This window comes from Diachasmimorpha longicaudata, chromosome 12, assembly GCF_034640455.1.
Source record: "Diachasmimorpha longicaudata isolate KC_UGA_2023 chromosome 12, iyDiaLong2, whole genome shotgun sequence".
Classification (NCBI taxonomy): Eukaryota; Metazoa; Arthropoda; class Insecta; order Hymenoptera; family Braconidae; genus Diachasmimorpha; species Diachasmimorpha longicaudata.
The window spans coordinates 5,166,629-5,186,969 of NC_087236.1; the positions used below are offsets into that span (position 1 = coordinate 5,166,629).

Sequence of the window (20,341 nt, forward strand, 5' to 3'; positions counted from 1 at the left end):
CCTTTCCACATGATCACGTACCACTCATACTTCACCTCCATCAATTCACCCTCTTTCAAGTGATCACCAGTTGGGTGCCATATTTTAATCGAGTTTATTCAAGCACCTACCACTTGATATACACAAACTCATCTGAATATCCAGACACCATACACACACATACACTCATTGAACGCCATTACTCGTTGATGCTTCACCAAAAATATCGTGTTGGTTCGATCTACAGGCCTTTTGTTGAATGTGTGGCTATGATTGAGGGGTGGAATGGGACAACATATGTGTACGGGAACCACACGCTTCACATATAACAAAAGTTTACCGATACATCGCAACCTAGGTGGTTTTAGCTGGACTCATCTGGACTTTTTTTTTTTTTTTTTTATACTTCTATCAATTATTTTTTTTTCCCCTCCAGTCGGCACTGTTCTCGGAATTTTTTTTTCCACCCCTTTTTAGTGGGCTTTTTTCATTAGTTTCCTTCGTACCGACTGACTGTGTCGGGAGTACCCGTTGGATTTATGATTTTCTGAACGACCCAAGTGGGATTGTATGGCCAGCGAATTGCTGGAATGAGTTTTGCTTCTTGTTTTTATGGGGTTTTTAGTGCTTGACGTTTCCGGAATTCAGTCAGTTACTCTTTTCGTTGGATTTTTCCAGTATTTTTCATTATTTAATTAATGGATTTCATCAGTTCAGAGAAAAAAAAATCAGCTGATTTTAATGAAAAACAAGTGAATTACTAGAGTAACAAGTACAATTATAAAATTAAATTAAATTTTTTGTGATATAATTTTATAATTTAGAAATTTATATTTATGACTTTTCAACGGATAATCCCGTACTTCAGTGAATCCATTAATTTTAATGAATCGAAAAATCTGTTTATCCAGTTGAAAATGAATTTTCAAAGGAAATTGTAATAATAGTTTAATTGAGTGTATGGATTAAACTATCGCTAAAGTAGCAGGCCAACTCAATTCGAGTTCATACAATTATAACAACGGTCGACTTCTCCTGTCCGGGCATTATTCTCCATCTCTATTTTCTCCCCCTCACTACTGCACTCCCTCATAAAGTGTCCCGCCGAGGCGGATGTAATTTTAACGAGCTCCCCAGCAACGCCCGGGATTAGAGAGGACGCCTTTTTATTTTGGAGACACATAGACGCTGAGAATTTTCGAGTGGAATTGTTCAGGGAGAAGAAAAAACAGTGCGAGGTAATGAAAATAGTCAGAATATCTGAGGGGGTTAAATCCAAGAAAATTGGAGGATTTGCTGGATTTTCTGGTCTTTCAATGTACTCGTGAAAAAAAATTGCCATTTTATAGACATTTTAGGACTATTGACACACTGTGAAAAATGTTTTTCCGAGGCATTAACTGATTAAACATTTGTTTAACTTTTTTTCGAAATTACATAAATTATTTTTGAATGAAAAAAAGAAAATGATAATCCAAGATGAATTGACGTATCTTCCACTCGAGTTTTTGATAAATATCTCCGAAACTAAGGGAGGAATCAAAATTATGGTTATAACATTTTTTGTAGAACAAAATGTTCTCCACAAAAAAGGTTATAATAAAAAAATTTCTATCTCTCTTAATTCTCAAGATATTCATTAAAAACCGATCAATAATCAAGTGACTAATCTCTCTCCCTCCTAATTTCTATTTTCCCTTAATTAAATCCTAAATTTCCAATGACGAAATGAAACAGTCACCAAGACAAATAAAAAAACCACTCCAAGAAAATTCCAACGTCCCTTAAATTCCCCATCATCCCCTATAAATCCCCCTGCAACTGTCACCTAAATTCACCTAAATTGAGCATTGACAAAAGTAAAAAAAAAAAAATACAAGAATCCACCCCCCATCCTCCAAATTCCCCGTGAACTAACAAAGATTTTCTCGACAGTGTTGGCAACCGGCGTTTCTCGTTAGCAAACCCTTGGATGTTGCGATTCCCGTTGAGCAGGGGTTGAACAATGAGAATGGGAATATACTCAGAGGGTGGACGTCGGTCTCGCTGCAAGATTTACGAGCTACGGACGTGTGGCTCATGGGGGCCAAAAGCACTACACGCGTGGGTCCTCTGTCCCCCCCCCCTCCACCCCTTTCCACCCCCACCGAGTGATTTTCTTTTTTTCATTCGTCACCCTTTTTTATTCATTTTTTTTTCTCTGTCCTCGGTTTCTCTTTTCACGCTCGCATTTCTATTTTCACTGGTGCATTCCACGCCTCTGGCAACAACCTCGGGTTGCTTTTTCCCACTGGCAAATATTTCAAGATCCCCATACCATATCTATCCCCCACCGTACCCATCCCCCCCAGTACAAACCGACCTCCAGTGAGATTTTCAACTGAGAATCTCATGCAGCCACCACTGTTCCCTTAATAATTTACTTGTCAATTTACCTACCACCGACTTTTCCGGCTGTTGGCAATGTCTTTTATTCTCCAGTACATTATTCTACTCAGACTCATGTGTACAGTCACCCCCAAACCCCCCCCCCCTACCATCTTGATGCACTCAGAATGCATCTATTTATTATACAAAATGTTGTGGTCGCAGTTAAACGCGCCCTCACCCCTATCCTCACGGTATTTTCCCCTGAACCTCTCGACTACCAACTGCACACATTCCCGGACGTGTTTTTTTTTTCAGCGTGTGCATTTGTACACACATGCATTCCACTAATACATTCGAAATGAACTGGTAGAGGTTAATTTTCATTCGCGTGAACTCTCGGTGACGTAAAACCACTGGAAATTTACCCGATTGTTTTTTTTTTCACGTCTTTTTTCTCTCTCACACCCGAAATTTTTAGCACAAATTCACGCCGATGATTTAATTATCAGGGAATGTCATTTCGATGGAGGATAATAGATGCACGTGAATTTTATGTTATAATTTTGGGGCGAAAGAAATTAATTTGATTAGTGGATCAACCACTTGATGTCGAGTCAGTAATTTTATCGCTGAATTTATCTGACGAAGAGATATTTTATCATAATGAAGACTAAATTTTTGGAAGGGGGAGGGAGGGGGTGATTATTGAGATTGGAATGGATTTCACGGGGGTCACTTTACCGAGGGCAGAAATTCAATTAATGTGACGATAATTTTTGAATTATTTGATCAATGAAGGGGAGTCGGGGATGCAACAGCGAATAATGTGTAATAATTATTGTGGGTAGTGGAGTATAAATTAATTAGGATCATTAATTATCAGAAGGATTATTTTCATTTTCAATTAATTCACCCCCCGTTTGACACAATTTTTTTTTCGCGAAACACCTGAATTCAATTTTATGACTTCAATAACGAATAAATTCCAAAATCGACATAAAAAAAAACCTGAACGTCCAAGAAATTCATCCCTTCCCCCTCATACCCCCTGCCACCCCCAACAACAATAACACCACCTGAGTGAGTAGAAACTACCCCCTAAACAACACGATAATTTACCCCGAAAATACATCTCGTCCGGGAAAAGGGCAAATGCGTGAAAAATAAATGTCCCATCACCGAGTCCTCGAAATAGGCCGTTTAATCCCTGTAAACTCTCCAACTGTAAAAGAGTGAGAAACGTACCCTCTGAACGATGAAAAATAATCTCTCCCTTGTCAGATGATGACGGCCATTCGTAAAAGCCCATCCACTGCGACAAGCATTTTCCCCCATCAACTTTTCCAGATCCGGACAAAAGCCCAGCGGATGAGGCGTCAGGGTGGGGAATAAATTATTCCGATTGTACAAGAGTATAAATGCAATGAGAATTAAAACCAAGTAGTGAATGAATAAAAGAAAAATAAACAAAGTGTAGGGAGTTGGCAGCGAAAATGACACGAAAAGAAAAAAAAAAAAAAAAAAAAAAATTCTCTGTCGTGTTGAGTAATAAGAGCACTTACACGTTACAACGTTTCATATGCATGTGGATGGTTAAGGACTTTATTCCACTTGAAATTTTCAACAGTTTGTGGAGGGGAGGGGACAGAAGGGGGGGGGGGTAATCGTTGGCTCCAACATGAATATCTCCATAACTCTGGCAATTTGTACCTTCCTAACTATCTCCAGCACATTTTCCCTCTCTCTTTTTCTCCCTAACCTGTCTTTTTTTTTTTCACCCCCTGTGCACTGAGCCACCATCTGCAAGGGCGATGCAAATGAGAAAGGGCCATTGTGTAGGCGAGAAATATATCGAAATCACGCGTATCCCTATGCGAATACAAACGAGAAGAGAAATGAGTTTTTTTTTTTTTTTTTTTTTTTTTTTCAGGAATGGGAATGAGAAAACTGAGGAAACGATAATAATTCTCGGCGTTGTGTTATGACTTTTGCTTTAGTGTCTTTGGAGTACATGTGTGGTATATTCATGCACCGGGATATCACCCCTTGGTATCTTTACCAGGGGAAGACCCTTTTCGAGCTTCCACGGTGATTCTCTGGCTCACGGCTTTTCTATGGCTTTCACTGACGAAGGGAGCACTGGTATTTCGACCCTGACTGGGGTTTAACCCCGAGACACCGCTTTAGTTTTTCATGATCAGGGGGTGAATTGCACCCTCTTGATGGGGGAGCTATCGATGGGTAATTTTAAACGGATGTTCATGCAGTAAAAAAGAATGTCTGAATTTTCCGAAGCTGTTGAGAATTGTTTTAACGGATTCAAAAAATTCTGAGTGAAATTATAATTCATGAGGGGGTTGAATAGAGCTTTTCTAATAAAATAATTGAAGTTAGCGGTTAAATGTTGATTTATTTCTTGATAATAATCGGAAAAAATGGAGGGGAATTTTTAAAAAATTTAAAAATTTCAGGGAATTTTTGTTGAGAAAAGCACACAAGCATCTTACCCCTTTCAACCCCTAGTAGGTTTCCTAACTCACACTGACATCGTCTCTCAATTACCATAAACGCACTTAGGGATATTTCCCATCGGACCGGGTTGAACTTCATCGATAACGAAAATAAAAGCTCAATCGATGAGGCTTTACATCCGCTTTCGCACATAATCGAAGAAGAAAAAAAATCAACAAGAGCCTCTCTACCATTTAATGCCACCGGGAAAATTATAGTTGGCTTAACACAATGCCAGTGTGTATGTGTGACACGAGAAAATTCGTATGTGTGCCATGAAAGATGAGCGTATGGCCAACGAAAAGGGGTAAACGATAATCGCATTAACAAGATTGAACGAGAGAAGGATTTTATCGGAGTTAAAGTTCAAGTTTGTCGGGAATACTCGAAAATGTTAAAATACCTCGGCCCTCGATACATTAAACCACTTTATCATTCATTAGAAGTAAAAGTAATGGAAAAATTTGAGAATTTGTGGAGCGATTTATGAAATTTCCTTTCCAACTCAGATATTTGGAAATCGGGAAATTCGCGAGTATGTGAGGATGTGGTATTATTTTTTATTTGGGGGTAATGTTTACGGGGTCCTTCAAATTAGAAAACTGAGTCGAAATACTTCATCATTTCTTACAAAAATGTAAAATATAAATTTAAATGAAAAAAAAAAAAATTTTTTCATTCCAAGCATGTAAACAATGCAAATGATATTTTAAAAAACCAACTCATAGTATAAATAAATAATGTAAATTACTGTACTTTAAATAAATTGGAAACAATTTTCTCGTCTTTTCTCTCGATCTGTTCAATCAATTTAAAACTAATTTTTCCGCTTCACCCTCCCCCTCCCCACTCCTCCATCTTTCAAAATTAAAACCTGTAGAATTTCTTCTGTTATATTATCATCATCATAGGAACAATAATAGCACATCCACTTCACTTTCCCACATTAACTTCTCCCCCTATTATACATTTTCCCCCCTCCTACCAGGTATTATCATTATTATATCTGTTATATGCCCGGAAGGTCGAAAGGTACTTTGAGATGAAAACAATTCAGCCATATTTGGTATAATGCACTGGCCAGAGGGTGAAAACCCGAGTGAAGCTCATACTGTCAAGCGCTTCAACATGTCAAGTGCCTTCGGGGAAATCGCCTTCATCCGAGTTTCTTTGCTTTTCCGTTGTACTCCCGAATGGTTTCATACCATCATTTTTACCCATAATACATTTAGTTTTATTTCTCCCTTTCTCCCCCTCCCCCCCGCCCCTCCCCGACCCACCCGAATCGTATGATCTCTCAGTTATATCCATTTTACTTCGAGTCTAGGGATTTTTTCAAGCTCATCCCCTTGATACAAAAGCTCGAATATGTACGTTTCGATGAACAAACAGATTTTCCACATTTATGTACAACGACCGGTCAGAAAACAGTTGGATAATTGTTTATCCGTCAGTCAGAGGTTGTTTCCCCTCCGGTTGTTGTTATTTATTTTTTTTTTTTTTAGTAAAATAAAATAAAAAAATCCACCCAAGGGAGTGGATGAAGTTTTTACGGTAATTTTGTTTGGGAAAATTTGTTGGGTGAATGCCCCTCGGGATTTTCCAGTGTACTTGTGGTCCCACGGGATTTTCATTGAATCCGTCAACTCGACCGTTGTAAATATCACCCAGCAGTGTCAATCATTCATGGGTTTACAGGTGGGATTGCCATTTTTTTTAAAGGGTAGGATTTACGGTGGTATACCTTGGTCATATGTAATGATATTCTCGGTGAATAATTATTGGGGATTTGATGCGTGTGTGGGATATTAATGTGGGGATAAAGTGGGTGAATTGATGGAAGTGGTGGTGATGAAATTGCGAAATTTTTGACTGACTTTCTTCGAATGTTAAAATATTTTTTAATGGATCGAAGAACAAAATATAATTTAATGACGTAATTGACGTGAAAATCAGTTATTCGCGATCGTCTGACTAAAATACTTTGCAAATAATTTAAAAATCGTTATGTAAATAAATAAATTGATTCAACAAAATCAAATGAAGAATCATTACCTCTCATTCAATTAGTAATAAATTCATAAGACAGACATTTGTTTATACAATAAATTATTCTTCCAGGAAAACCACTTCAAAACTTCTAACTCCACAATAATCCGATTAAAAACCCCTCATGTTATGAATCACAACCTCCCTCAACCCCTAAAAAATTCCAAATCTTGAAAAAAAATCCCAATTACCCCCGAAAATCCTGCACCCCCATTAATTCCATTCCCCTTTCCTCCCCTTCCAAAAAATAACACAAAAACAATACAAAAAAACCTAATAAAAAATTGGTCAATGACCGGACAGTATAATAGTGCATGAAAAATAAAGAGTGTGAGAAATATGCGAGACCAAGGTACCGAGTATGGGTTATAGGATGGACAGTGCATGGTAACCGAGGTTTGGGGTCCCCTCTAATGGCTCGACACGGTGTGGGGGCACCAGCTGTGGCCGCAAGTGTGATAAATGGCTGTGGAGAGCATATACAAACCTAAATGTATAGCCACGAAAGCTCGTCGTCGCAACAACGAAAGCCGAGCCACGAAATAACGCCTCATCCTAACCCTCTCACCCCCCCATCCCCTCTACCACCCCCTGGACCACCCCCAGGCAACCCCTCAGAGGCTTGTGAATTTGCTGGGAGGCAAGAGACAGATGATTCTCTCTCGATACATGAATACATCCTAAACCATATAATACATAGAATGCGTACGAATACCAGTACTCAAACGAATGTGCGTATTGGATTTGGGTTTATTCGTGGGAGCTTTCAATGTTGCACGTCAAAGATAATCCAACAACGTGAAATTTCCTCTCTCATCGTTGTGGCCAGTGTATATGGATGGTATCAGCTCATTCCTATCCCCAGAAGGCCTCATCTACACCCTTCACACTCCAACAACACTCCAGCATCGCATCTCTCTCGACTTTACGATCCATCTAAAGCTCGAGAGTCGAATATTCATTTGTACGGGAGTGATCCTCTCTGTGGTATTGCGTTTCAAACGAATGAACGCGGTGCACTTGCGGGATGAATGGAATATTCACCAGAAACATGAGGGATAGGAGGTGGGGGTAGGGGTGGGAGGGATGAAAAAAAAAATAAAATTTTAGGTGAAAAAAAAATTTTACAGTCGTCGAATGAAACAAAAATATTCACTCGACTGGAGAATTTTTTTGGGGGAATTATTTTACAAAGGATTTTCTGTAAATGCCGATTGCTGACGATGAGATAATGACGCGATTCGGGGGGTTGGGGGTGGTATAGGGGTGGGAAATGTGAGACAAGTTGGGGGATTTAGTAGGATATTTTTCAATGATTTATGGAATGAGTAAATAAACATTCGAAGAAAATTCCGTTCTCCAGGAAAAAAATATCTCCCCAATAAATAACAACTCATTCAATTCCAACTGAAATCCTCCCCTATCTCAGCAAAAAAAAATCTCTCATGATCTGACATTTTGACACTTCACTGTAACAATTAATTCCAAAATTCAGGGGTGCGAAAATGGCTCGTGAATAGCATTCACCGAGAAATGGGGGCTTTGGATTTCGGTCACAAGGACTTCACTCTCTAGGTCTACACCAACAATTTCAGATATTTCCCCTCTTCCTCCTCAACTGTATATCCTCACTCGTCTCATCTTGTTGCCACTTTTCACCCTCATCCCCCTTCTAGTCTCAGTTTCAACAATTTTGGTTGACATGCGCGTATGTATTATCACCACTGGAGAAAACAATTCTCGTAGCTATTCGGGTGGATGCACCGTGTGTAGTTGACAGACTCGCAAATGCTGGAGATTCCGGAATTCCCCCGGCGACAAATTTCTCGGTTCCAGGGTAGGAAATATACCTAACTGCTATAGTGTTCTCTACTTTTACCCACTTGAGACGTCTTCCTTGAGATGTTAAATGTAGGGAACATCATTGTTGTTCGGATGGGGAGGGGAGGAAAGGAGTTGCATTCCATTTCTCGAGTGTTTTAAATACAACTTTTGCGATTCCGGTTATTATCTGTTGCTATTCTTCATGACGACACGTTTAAAAGGCACTCGTACTGTCTCCCATTGTTTACCCTCTCGTGAAAATGATGAATTGTTACTGTTTAAAGATTTTTCGTGAATTTTCAGACGCTTCCGAATAAGGGGTTGAAGATATAATGGGGTTTTACTTCATTGGGGGTGGTATGAGTAAATAATTATGAGCTGAATAATTTCGAAAATGGAAACAGAAACGAATTACTGATTTTCAAAGATTAAATAAATTTTGTCAAGACTAAATTTTGAATTTATTCTGATGCTGTTTAGGGCCTGAAAAATTAAAATTATATGAATTTTCATTTTTCAGGCCCTAAAAAGCGCGTGATAATTATATGAAAATTCATATAATTTTTATTTCTCAATTATTTACTAAATTGCAATTTTAGTTTTAGTTTTAATTGGGAAAGAAGAATTTTTGTGAGATAAACAATAACAAAATATAATAATAAAATATAATCGCGTTAAATGAGGTTTGGGAGACGCGAATCCATTTTTTCCCGATTTATTGATCTTTAAATGGCCACAACTCCATTTAACTTCATATTTTGGGCCCAAAGGTTGAACGACACCTGGAGGTGAACAGCCCCGTGACAGTCTGTCCGCTGAGTTATTTCTGTTACCTCATATCACCCTGATATATCATGGACCTCTTCGCATAAATGAATCAAATGTTCTCCTTTAAATAATGCCATCACACCACGAATTCACCACGTGAATAACTGACATTTACAGAATAGTATTTCCAGTCCTAATTACTGATTAAAAAGAACTAGCGAACGAATCGATTCAAAGTAATAAAACAACGACATTCCGAGATGAAAATCGAACATTTTGTCTTATCAAATCGATCATTCGAGCGTTTTATCCACCCCCTCACCCCATAGAATAAAAACGATATCAACGTAATCGTTAACGCAAAAAAAATTAATTTTTATGTTATGATAATTTCATCTGAATCGAGTGTCGAGAGCATCGACTGCTCTCGACTGGGCGTACGTCGAGGTCGTTACAGGCACCACGTGGGTTTTCCACCAGAACGTACCACATTATATTCGCCATCTCGTTCATAAAAAAGCGAAAAAAAAATCAATTTCCAATTAACAAACGAAAAATCAGGAAAAATGAAAATGCTGGAAGGGAGAAACAAACAGTGGACGCAGTTTTTTTGAATAATGAATTGAAAAATAATTTTTAAAAATCAGACGTATGTTGTATACACTACACTAGACATACACGAACACCCCCAGCCCACCCCATACACCCCCTCGTCAACCAGTGGCTCATAAATACTCGGAAAATTGAATAAAGGGGAAGAATCAATTTTGTGAATTAGACCGAACAAGTGCGATGCACGATAAACTGACAGTTCAACGTCCTGAAAACCTCGATGTCACGTGGCCTACGCCACCATAAACCAACACTCATCGTGTCATCTCTACTCGATAAATAGAACTCAAGCTGTTCTAGGTTCAGATAATATCACCGCTTTCCACGATGTGCAAATAATGAATCCATAGAATTATTGAATTGCATTCGGTATCGTTTCAATTAATCATTGTGTGTTTAATATTGGAAAATGAATGTTGATATTATGGGGGGAAGAGGGTGGATTGTATGGCGAATGAGAAAAAATAGAATCAAAGAAATATGGATTTCAATAGTGCCAGAGAAATTTAAATCTTCGGGATTTAATGCAAATTCGTTGGCTCTAATTTATTTTTTTTTTTCAAAAAATTATCGGAGTAAAATAGTAGAAGAAATAATTGAGTTCTTTTGGGAGAATAAAATTAAATTAATGAGAGAAATTCCGGATTTTTAAGCCTCAAATAATTTCATGGCATTAAAGGAGTCGATAGAAATATTGAAAAAATTTATTGCGGTTCCATAAAAAATATAATTAAAAATTGTGGAATGAGAATATCGTCAGCTGTTAGACTTTAAACAACTCAACTTGGAATTGTAATTGTTAGAATTTCTCGATTAGAACTTAGATAAATTTTGACGCACCTCGAAGGCTAGAAAATTCCCATCAACTTAAATAATTAATAATGAAGCTCATCAATCTCGACTCTCCAGCTAAATCTCCTCTCAAAAAATTTTATAAACCAAAATTCCTGTCTTACAAATCGACGAAATACCCTCGAACCCAATTCCGATGTAAACACCGATCCCTTTGAAATCAAAACAAATTGCAGACAATCAGAACATCAACACCACCAGCTTCAGAATATAACTCTCACAATTCTCCGAATACCACTATAATAAATTCAATCGCATTTCAACCCTTGAAAAATCCCCCCAAAAAACCGGGAAAAATCCAGATCCCAAAATCCCCCTAAATTTCCCCCAAATAAATTCCAAAAATCCAAAAACCGCGCCTTAAAAATCTCTAAAAAATCTCCCTTCCACCCGAGTTCATCAACAATTCCCACGTAAACTGATTCCGAGCCAAAAGCCGGCCACGTTTCTTCTGAATGACGTAACCCCTCGGGACGCAACGCACCCGCTGAACGCGCTGCGGATGCCGGCGTAGTATCCCCAGCACATTCCACCAAACGCTTCCAAGAAAAACCCTTCCCCAGGTCGTTCTATCCCCATCCCACCTCGCACCGCACACCCCAAATTAAAAATCAACAACAAAATAATTAAAATGACTCATTATCACTCACCAAAACAGCGACAGTCGCTCCAAAACTCCAGCACCTGATGCACTTTTTCACCCACAAAAATTTTTTCTTTTTCTTTCAACTTTTTAACACTCAATTTATGTCATTTGTCTACTCAACTCACTTGACGATAATGGGGTACCGTTTGACAGCTGATCGTAACAACGTGCACAATCGGCTATCGAATGAAGCAATAATAGACCACAGATTGATAACCACTCGCCACGAAGTGCCGCGGCAGACTAAGAGTTTTCGTTCGGGCGCCCACTGCCTCCTTGATGCCTTCAGCATCGGTGTCACACATATACACACATATACTGTGTGTAGTTGCGCATCGAAGTCGGATGCTGCAGAAGGTATATAACACGGGATGCGTGCGATGCGGCTTCACCCCGCGCAGTCGCCTCTCACTCCCACCTTCTAGAATTTGTAGGATTTTTTTTTTCACCGAGTCGTAGTTGCGCCCTTTTAATTCCCACCAGTGAACACTCGACTTCGCACTGGAACAGAAATAAAGAAGAAAAAAAAATGAGAAAATTGAGGGAATTTATTTCAGGGGGTTTATAAAGGCGACTTGTTGTGCTGTGGGGGGTGGAAGGGCGGAGGGACATTGGTAATGAGGTTGGAGTGGGGGGGAGGGATTCTTTGGATGGCTGAGAGGTAATTTCAGGTCTTGGAGTGACAGTTTCTCTCGAGGCATAACGAAATTCCTTTATTGGTAGTCGCGGTTTGGGGAATGGAAATGTGAGGAATTTTGGGGGATGTTTTTAGGAGGGAGAAGGGGATTTTTGGGAGAAACTCGGTGGAATATTTTGAATGACGGTTAAAGCACGTACCGGGAAGTTTTTGGGGCTTTTGGTGAGGAAGAGCGACGTTTTTATTGGACGGTTCGGGAAATTCGTGAATTGGATTCGGTTATTTAATTTGAAGTGCGAAAAATGGGAGAAAAAGTAAATAAATTTGATGGTAAAATCGATTGAAGATTTTTTTTTCCTAGAGGGTATTAATGCAAAAATTTAAACGGGTTATTTTATAAAAAATTACGGGAACATCGAAGAAAGCCTGAAAAATATTCCGTTCCATCTTCGCAAATCCTCTATTGTTTCGTTGAAGGGGATAAAAATCCCCCGAATCTCAGGCTTTTTATCTGAATTTCTGAATTTATGGGCAGAGAGATGAGAAAATAGGACTTCTCCTGTGGTAACTTGGTACAACCTTGTGGAACTTGGAAAGTTTGACTGAATATGTGAGAGAATGTTCCATTCACACAAACAATTTTCCTAATCAGATTTAACTTTTCACTGGGAAAATCTATTTGCATATGATGCGAGCACAAGTGCCTGTGCAACGCAGTCCTACAAATTTATCATTTAAATTTTCGATAACGCAAATATTCAACAACAAATTATTTATGGGAGTTGTTTCATCGCGGAGACATCTCATTTACATTCTATACATAAATAAATATAAATTTATGTATGAATTACAAATTATCATCGTCACTGATTAATTCATTTCTAAGAGAAGTATTTTCGATGACGAAAAGGACTCGGAATTTTGTTTTTTTTAATGAAAATTCCATTTTTTGAGATTTAACAAAATTGAAATACTGAAAACCCTTCATCGAGATCATGTCCTGGTGCTTGATGGTAGAATTTTCATGCAGGAAAAAATTTAACCGTAAAACATTGATGGAAATGTTTTTGAAGAATGAAATGCGTAGAAATATGAAATTTAAATAAGGATAAAACAAGTCGTATATCATTTCTCCTCATGTCTGGTATAATAAAATTCAGAACGTGTGTGTAGATCCTCTGGGACATTACCCCAGGGTGCGTCGAGGACGGTTTTGAAATTGATTCGAGGTTGTGTGAAACGAAATGGAATAAAAAAAAAGAGTAAAATGAGTTTTCTGGCGGAACGTCCTACTCCATATCCTCAGACTCGTCTTTTATTATTTTTTTTCTCCCTTTTTACTTCTCTATACGGGTTCTATCAATGGTCCATTCTCGGGAGAGAACGAGAGACTGGCCCGAGACAATTTATTTCACCCGTTTCAACTCTCATCACTCTCCTTCACTCGAGTCACTTTACGTCGCATTAGAACTGAGGGACAATTTTTCTCAGTGAATTGGAATTTTTTTCACAGCACTATCCAGATCCATATGCGGATAAATATTCATCTGATTGCATTGTGAATACCGGAAGAGATGAGACTGACCGATGAAAAAAATTTAATGAATAATTGCACATCCTTTGAAATTTTGCAATCTGATAATTTCAGAATTTCATTTTCTCCAGCTCACGGACTTGAATGCACCCGGGACAGGTTGTGGATCACGTTTTATAGAGATTGTAAAATAGATAGCTCAGACGAATCCGATGAGAATGTACGTCAGCTGAATACTCGATATTGTTCATAAAATTGAATTCCGTATTTTTTTTCAGATAATTATTCCAAGAACTCGGAAAAAAATCTGCATTTCTGGTACGACATTAATGCACCTCCTTTTCGATATTTCGTCATTAAAAGTTAATTAATCCACGGGAAATTAAATAAAAGTTATTCTTTAAAATTTGTGACTCGAATTTACCAGAATTTTCGAACTGAAAATTTCTAATCAATAAAAAAATTAATAGATCTTCTTCATTATGATAAATTTCGGTTTTAATTCATCTGAAACTATCGATTGTTGTTCGTTATCAACAATGATCTCAGCCAACCGCTATTCAAATTAATTTATTCTAAATTACCGCTGGATCAATTCCAAAAATCCAGAACTGTCGAAGAATCTTAAGATCCCATTCGCCCCCGTTAAATTAAATTTCCCCTGAAACCCCTAAAAATACGATTTTAATTTCTTCCCCACCGCAAAATCAAACTTTTCCACTTGATTACATTTTTCGCGAAAGAAGAATCTCTTAAAAAATCCAACACACGAAAATTCGCGAATTTAAAAGTAACCTCGAGACGAAATCCGCTGGGAGGAGCTGTGTTTAAAACCCAGCGGAATAAAAAAAAAACACCGAGAAAATAAAAAAGTGAGGGAAAGGCATGCGTTTGAAACTTTGTTGGAGCGTAAAGTTTTATCGTATTTTTTTTTTTTATACACCGATAAGTCCATAGTACTACACACATCGCTCTCCTGATACCTCTACTCCTCTCGTCTGCCACCATCCACCGCTCACTTTTTACCCACTTGCTTCTGACAGTCTCACCCCCATTACCATCCCATCCCTCCCTTCCACCCACCCGCGGAGTGTTGGTCCTTTACGATGCACTTTCAACGTGAAATCCAGGGGTGGTAAGGGCTCACGGGTAAGTTTTGGCGCGTGCTGGTAAAGATAAAAGCTCGTTGGACTCATAAACAATGAATAAAGGGATGAATACACGGTTGGTGGTGAGAAGGAAGATGAGGTTGATGTCGTGATGAGGGGTGGGTGGGAGAAGTGATGAAGCTGACACAGGATTAGCCAGAATGTCATGCTCTCCACCCGGAAGGGGGTGGGGTGAATACATCTACTACCCGACCAGTGCATCCCCCTACAAAATCATCCGCGATGCGGTGGAGGGAAAAAAATATTAAAAATAAGGTTGTAATCTGTGGTGAATGAACGCGAGTGAGGGGAAGGGGAAATGTAAAATAATTAAAATAGTTGTGTGAGGGGGAGGGGGTTGTTGGGGGTTGGATTGAGTGGAATTTTTTGAGGCTGGTGAATAATAAATAAATACTTGTGTTGAAGTTTCTTCTACCGAATGACAGAAGTCGATAAAATATTTGATTAAATGAAAGTAATTGAAAATTTTATTGCATATTAAATATGTAATAATTACTTAAGAATTGGGGGAATAATTTTAAATAAAAAAAAATTCAAAATCATATTTAATGATTATGGAGTCATCTCCCGGAGGGAGAAATGTTTTTTAAAAGTCACCTGACCTCGAAAAAAATTAATTAGATTCGTTACAAAATTGATAAAATAATTTGCAAGGAATCGACGATTTAATTGTGGGTGACAAATTATCCTGTGCATTTAATCCATCTATTGACTTGGTTCTGTACAATTTTAAGGCCTAAGTAATCGACTGCATCGTCCCCTCATTATTCCACTGATAAAAAACGAAAAAATCAATTCAATTAACAAAAAAAAATTCTAAAAATATTTTTAAAAAATATCTTCGAATTACGCGGAATCAAGAGCGAAACTACCCCTCCAGTCAGTTAATGAAAACTCAAGAAAGTATGCAAAGAGGATGAAGTCAGCTCCCGGAACGTTGAAGAAATCCTCACGAACGAAAAGAGCAATTATAATGACGAGAAATAAAAGAAAAACACTAGTTGTAAAAATAGAGAATTAAAACACTGCTTAATAAGCGAGCGCTGTGCATTGTACCCTGTGCAGGACGGCCAGGATAAAGCTGGGGTATTTTCCACCACCATCAGCTCACACAGACCCTCTTCCACCGTCTCTGTCTCGGTATAAAAGTGAAAAAAAAAATATATATGCACCCTCCCCCGACTTCCCCACCACCCCTCAGCCCTTCCATTCCCCCGCATCATAGTAAAAAAGGGAGGTATTTCGTACCGAGAGACGCGCTTCCCTTTTCCTTCCGTGATTAACGCCCGACCGCGTGCTGTCCTCGCGGATGGATCGCCTGTGCTTTTTCCGGAAATGAAGTACCCAGTACACTCCCTTCTACTTACGACATAGGTGTACACGTACAACACCAGGGGAGGCTGTCGTTTTGTGGATATGAACCATCTCTCATCGACCTTTTTTCTATCGTTTCTCTCCCCACTGATACCTCATGTCTGTACACGAAGAATCCATGGGCACAACAATGCGTCATCCCGAGTGGTATTTCTTTGTCTTACAGGATTTTTATTATACCTGGGGTTGTGATTTTTTAGGGTAGAAAAAGAGATAATACCGAGATATTGATTTATCGTTATCAATTGGTCGCAGAGAATTTTTTTAAATAAAAAATACTGGAGAAGAAAATTTAGAGAAAATTTACGTGAATTCATCGAGAATTTCGCACTACAATCACAAAAAAAAATTCCAAAAAATTTCCTTTGCAATGACACATCCCCCCACACCCCCTCGACGCATCAAAAAATTCCCCCCCCCCCCAAAAACCGACAAATTTCAGAAATACTCCCGGTAAAATTGACACAAAAATTATCCACGACCACTACCTCCCTTTAAACTTTCAAAATTAACTTCTCATGACTTGAAATATTCGAATTAATTTTCTCCGACTGTAGTTCGACTCCCGCGGTAAAAACCCAAACCATAAATGTGAGAAAAAGGACAACTGAAACCCCCAGTTAATACCGACTTCGCGTGTTCACAACGAAGGGTCGTAGGACACTGACTTTTCTCTTATTTCGCGCTACTCAGTCCTGAAAATGTCCGGACAATCCATCAGTCTCTGCACCCACTGGTGCTGTTTATTTCAGTTGGCTTCAAACCACCGTGATGCACCCCCTCACCCCCCTCACCACCCCCCCGGATGTTTCTCAACTGTTGTATCTGTTATACACACATGAACACAAACCGTTTTCCTTCCGTGATGAACGGGACGTCCGTTACCATGCGATGGATCGCTGCGATTTAACGTTGAAACCCGAACGAACGAGTCACCCCCCTCACCGCCCCTCTCACACCCCCTCTCAACCCCTTCGCCCACCCTTTAGCAAAGTTTGACCGGCTTGGACGAATTAACATGGCTGACTGTGTCGTGTTTCATCGCACACACAACCCCCATCAGCCCCATTTTTATTTTTATTTTTTTTTTTTCAACCCCCACAAGGGGACAAACAGCTATTATCGTTCCTAGATTTTTTTCAAATTGCATTACCATCGATATTGCCGTTTTTCAGCCGCGATAACCGCGATAATTGTACCGGCGTTCAATGAAAGGTGAGGTGGGGGAGGGAGAGGGGGGAATTTTTAATGCAGATGTCGTGACGAGAGAAATACGACGAGCGCTGGTGGTGTGCAATTCATCGAAAGGGGCCATCTTCATTCCTGGAGTAAATGAGTTTTTCTCTGTCCATCGTGACAGCGGTTGGAACAGTCGTTCAATTTATATTCGAATTTTTTTTTTTTGTATCGAGAGGGATCGGAGTTATGTCTATTGACCTTAATTTTGTGGGTTGAGTAATGACGATTTTGGGGAGGGGAATTACGGTTTGTGAACTGGAGTTGTGATGGGATTGAAAATTGTATTCTGATGATTGGGAAAATGTTTAGTGAATAATTGGGGTTTTCTGTAATTTTTTGAGTTTTTGGAAAACAAATTCTGACAGAGTTTGAATTCAAAATTGAGGAGTCGTGAAATTTGTGGGTTTGAAGAGAAAAATTTGTAAGAAATTGTTGGGAGAAATTGTTGACGATTTTGGGGAAAAAAATCAGAAAAATTGAATTCAGAAATTTGATTGATTGAAGTTTATGAGATTTATAATAAAAATCCCGGAAATAATAGAGATCTCAGTTGCTTCGACTGTCGCAGTGGAAAATCCCCGCAACTGACAGACTGTTTTGGATTCTCTAGTGGAATTCACGAAATTCATGGAATTTCCACGTTGATCTCTTCATTTCAAATGCCGGAGAAAGCACAGGTGAAATGTCTCATATATTTAACGAGGACAGATGACAAGTGAGACCGATGTACTAATTAGCAAAATATGTGCTAAATAAATCAAGTCTCATCACGAAAACTGTCAAAGAAGTATTTTGAACGTCAGACACTCAGAACCCCGCCGTAAAATTAATCAATTAATTAATTCCCGCTCCAGATCATTAATTAACCATCACAAAACGCTACGATAATTTTTATAAATAAATTTTTGTCCCAATTCAATAAATATTTCTCCGAATCCATCTGAATCCCTTCGATCCCGGTTTACAAGGTCCATGAAAACTTCACGGAGCGATCAAATTTCCCATGAAAATCCCACAAAATTTTTCCCTGAAAATTTGTCACCAGCTCCGCTCCGGATGCTCCGATTTCTCACTCATAAAATGAATATTTCCCACTGCGTTAACCACTAATCGTCCGGCCATTGACAGCTGCGTCCATCCGGCGCCCCTGTCATCCCGTATGCTTGGCCCCTGCCTGACATGACAGCATTTGGACTTCACGCAGTGGGTTCACCCCACGCAGTATCGTCCAAATGCTGGCATACCAACGTTGCGGTCAATCTCATTAGCACGTCCGTTTGGACTTTCCTGTAATGAACTTTTCAGGAAAAAAAAATTTTGAAATTGAATCGCACGAAGAGAACTTTTTTTGACAAAACTGTGTAGCGAGTGTTTCGAAAAAAAATGACAGTTCATATTAATTTACGATATTATTGATTTCCCTGGGCTATTTATGTATTCAGTACTTATTATTGTTACAGACACATATATAGAACGAACAGAGAAAAGTATATAGTTTATAAAATTTATAAAATGAGAAAGGAGAAGCAGGAGGAGGGGTAAAACCCAGAATGTGCCACCAAAAATGATAAAATTATTCTTATTTACTTATTATTATTATTAATTATTTATTTTATGATAATTTTTGAGGTATTTAACCCCCCGTAAACTAAGAAATCCATGAAATGTAATTAACCATAATTTAAAAATCAAGAACTGCCTCAATTTATATCAAAAAATATATGAAGTGTAAAAATGCAAAAAAATATAGAAAATTTACACGAAATTAAATAGTTTAAAAATAAATTACACCACAGGGGCCTCTAAATTCCCTATATCTCCCCAAAATTTCCCCCAGTATTTTCCCAGTACCGCAAATGAAATAAAAATCCGAGCAAATACTCTCCCGAATTTTTGCTTTCCAAAGTGAAATATGTGCTGAAGGAAAATGCAAGCACCACCTCAAAATATTTATTCAGCTAAGTAAAAAGGCCGAGTGATGGACGGCCATTGCTGGTACAGACGATACACTGTGCACCATGTGGGAGCCCCTTTATCAATCCATCAATTCCGACTTTGACTAATTTTCAGATATTTCTCCCATAGGGCGTGCAGCAGAGAATATACCACTCAATTTCAGGCGTCTCAATATCATTCATTTCAGTCTGGATTACCAGCTCCCACCGTTTTATTCAATTTATCTCTTGAAATTCCAGGGGAAAACTATCTTATTTCCGCTATAATCGTATAATTTTCCTTTGTCCATTGAAAATTACCGTAGCCTTTCGAATTACGTACCGTCCACTTATTCCACTCTAGCCGGGAAAATTGAGTTTTCAACGATTGGCGAATGCACTCGGTATTTTCCGGTAGCTAACCGGAAAATTAGGGAATTGACTTTTTACCTCTCGAGCATTTTCACTGCCAACTCTCGGGATATATTTGTGTGGGGTTATTGTACAGGTGGAGTTTGGTTATCGATTTGTTAGTGGTGTTGACTGGGAATTTCTGGTAATAATCGAATCCAACTCGACTAAGGGGATGCATCTGATTACAGTTGGGAATACCGGGGGTTTATGTTACCTGGGATTATTCTGGAGTATCCAATGTGTATCAATCTACTTTCGGAGAGTCTGGGGAGTCCGGAGACTACCGTAAATCGTCATTTTCGATTAGACAAGGGGCTCTTCATCGCGGAGTAAAAATAATCGGAGATGAATATTCCGTAAAACTTACGCAATTACTCGCGCACTTCGCTATAAAAAAAACCTCCGAGGATTTTAACAGAATTCGAATAC

At 38.7% G+C, this 20,341-nt stretch overlaps 2 protein-coding genes across 2 annotated transcripts in view; both read right to left on the reverse strand.

The window, feature by feature from the left end:
* Nucleotides 1-11,756, reverse strand: part of LOC135168115 (prolyl 4-hydroxylase subunit alpha-1) — a 64,157-nt gene extending 52,401 nt beyond the window's left edge. Inside the window, exon 1 of the mRNA XM_064132028.1 lies at nucleotides 11,616-11,756. The gene's annotated coding sequence lies outside the window, so the exon portion shown is untranslated. The remainder of the gene's footprint in view (nucleotides 1-11,615) is intronic.
* A 215-nt stretch (nucleotides 11,757-11,971) lies between these two features.
* LOC135168118 (von Hippel-Lindau tumor suppressor homolog) overlaps nucleotides 11,972-20,341 on the reverse strand; it is a 37,339-nt gene continuing 28,969 nt past the window's right edge. The window contains exon 5 of the mRNA XM_064132031.1: nucleotides 11,972-12,112. The gene's annotated coding sequence lies outside the window, so the exon portion shown is untranslated. The remainder of the gene's footprint in view (nucleotides 12,113-20,341) is intronic.